This window comes from Penaeus chinensis, chromosome 35, assembly GCF_019202785.1.
Source record: "Penaeus chinensis breed Huanghai No. 1 chromosome 35, ASM1920278v2, whole genome shotgun sequence".
NCBI lineage: Eukaryota > Metazoa > Arthropoda > Malacostraca > Decapoda > Penaeidae > Penaeus > Penaeus chinensis.
This window is the reverse complement of record NC_061853.1, coordinates 12,568,876-12,571,375: the sequence shown is the minus strand read 5'-3', so window position 1 is coordinate 12,571,375 and position 2,500 is coordinate 12,568,876. Positions and strand designations below refer to the sequence as shown.

The following is a 2,500-nucleotide window of genomic DNA, read 5'->3' as shown; positions in this document are numbered from 1 at the left end:
GTGTGAGTGTGTGTGTGTGTGTGTGTGTGTGCGTGTGTGTGTGCGTGTGTGTGTGCGCGTGTGTGTGTACGTGTGTGTGTGCGTGTGTGTGTGCGTGTGTGTGTGTGTGTGTGTGTGTGTGTGTGTGTGTGTGTGTGTGTGTGTGTGTGTGTGTGTGTGTGTGTCCGTGTGTGCTTGCGTGTGTGTGTGTGTGTGTGTGTGTGTGTGTGTGTGTGTGTGTGTGTGTGTGTGTGTGTGTGTGTGTGTGTGTGTGTGTGTGTGTGGTGTGTGTGTGGTGTGTGTGTGTGTGTGCGTGTGTGTGTGCGTGCGTGTGTAGGTGTGCGTGTGTGTGAGCGTGAGCGTGTGCGTGTGCGTGTGCGTGTGCGTGTGCGTGTGCGTGTGCGTGTGTGTGTGCGTGTGCGTGTGCGTGCGCGTGCATGTACTTGTGTGTGTGTGTGTGTGTGTGTGTGTGTGTGTGTGTGTGTGTGTGTGTGTGTGTGTGTGTAAGTGTGTGTGTGTGTGTGTGTTTATGTGTTAGTAGGGGGGTGTATGTATAGATGTGCACACATGCACATGCATGTGTATAAGTATGAAAACCCTATTCTAGAGAGGTTTGCCTTAGAAATGAGAGGCAATTCATTATCCACATCTGAAAATAATAAGAAATTAAACAACTCATTAAATGTAATTAAAATACAGTACACTACAAAGTAAAAAGCATGACAGTCCAATCCATCCCATTGGTGTTCAAATCTGCCGATAGGAACATGCAACATGTACCTTGTGATTTGGAAGGACCAAACTTTGCTGAAGGTTTTGGTACAATAGTCCATTCGGGAAGGCCAATTTGGGTGTCAGGAAGGAAACACCAAATTCACCTTATCATGGTCATGCAATTTATTAAGCATTACTACTTCATGGCATAATCTAGGAAGGCAATCAAATCTGTCCAGGTCTAACACTGCTAAGGTGTCTAGTTTTTGCTCTTTCTGGTCTATGTCCCTGATGTCCAAACTCTTTTATGTAACAGATGCAGCACCTGCTTCAAAATAACGTATATTTCTCTCTCCACTGCCATGCAGACACAGATGATTTTGCCTCCCACACTGTCTTCACACAGTTTGCACCTGATAAATATTTCCTGCATTCAAAACCTGGTCAAATTTCATTGATCCATAATATGAAGGGACATTATTAGAGTCTGAGCCACAGCAGATAACAAATGAGATACTGTACCTTAACCATTTCACAAATCTTCATCCTCCTCTTCTATAAAGTGACATACAGAATGCTTGTCTTTAGAAACAAAACAAGTATGGTTCACAGCCATGAGTTTCCCTGAGCATTTCGGCATAAAGTTCCGACGTCTTGTCACATTCACTACCAGCCTGTAAAATGCCTCTCTTGCATTCCCCATCTGTGTTCTCTGCTTCCATCCATACTGACCCATCGCTGATGCCATCACTACTACAAATCTCTCCCAGTCTTTTCGTATTAACACAACTCGGAACTCTGGCATGCCCACCTTCCCCAAAAGGGTTACTAGGAGAGTTTGTTATATCACAAAATGGTACTCTGGGTTGTTGGGTCGAGGATAAAGCTTGCAATCTGGTGAAGTTGCTGGTAAGAGGGAGTAACTGAGGCCCTGTAACCAGAATAGTGAAAGGGACATGTTTATTTAACAACATGGAAAACAAAAAATACCAAAACACATTATTCACACACAAATGAAAAGTTAAAACAAGGGTCTGAATCACAACTTTCCCCCAGGTAGGCTTTTATGCTTGGAAAGGCTTGACACAGAAGGAAAGAAATTAAATTTATTGAAATGCCTTGTGAGTATAATAGTAAAATAGTAAATCCCAAAAGAGAAAAGTTACTCAGAGATTAAGAAGGCCAGACTGCAGAAAGGGGACTGTTTTAACAAAAAAAAAAAAAAAAAAAAAAAAACAGAGAAAGCCTCAAGCACATTTAATGTACTATCAAAAAGCTCAAGAAATTGATCAATTTCCATACAAAAATGTACATTTATGTGATAAAATACAATATATATCATAAATAATCTAGAAAGAACAAATAATGTAAACCAAAAAATAACAATAATCCCACTCATCACTATAAAAAACAAAATTGGAAGAACAAAAAATAAATAACCAAAGGCGGAGCATACCAAACATAACAAGATTAAAACAAATTTATAATAATGATAAATTTATGATGTTAACTCAATGCCATCAGAAAAATCCTATGCTCATTTTCCATTTTTTTTGTGAAATGTCTCTGCACATGGATGGCTCTGCTAGTGCTTAGCCACAAAGGAGTCAATTAGTTGACCTTGTGACCTTACTTATCCCATCCTTCCCTAAATTTCAATGGTGTTATTTTTGTTATAGATATTATAATTACTATAATATTATAGGCATTAGTAACAGTAATATAAGATAACATAAATTATTTTCGAAAATCAAGGAAAAGGGTAAACTGGCGAGACAGGCAGTAATCGTAATTGGCTCCTTGGTGC

General features: G+C 39.8%; 1 protein-coding gene across 9 annotated transcripts in view; it reads right to left on the bottom strand.

Annotated features, from left to right (window-relative positions):
• LOC125044193 (ankyrin repeat domain-containing protein 10-like) overlaps positions 1–2,500 on the bottom strand; it is a 105,832-nt gene that overhangs the window by 9,931 nt on the left and 93,401 nt on the right. For 2 of the 9 annotated variants that reach the window (XR_007116454.1, XR_007116455.1), the window contains exon 6: positions 1,216–1,624. The exons of 4 other annotated variants lie outside the window; for them this stretch is intronic. The gene's annotated coding sequence lies outside the window, so the exon portion shown is untranslated. Of the gene's footprint in view, positions 1–1,215; positions 1,625–2,500 lie in introns of those variants that run through there. 3 more of the 9 variants (XM_047640679.1, XM_047640682.1, XM_047640683.1) reach the window with 2 other exon arrangements.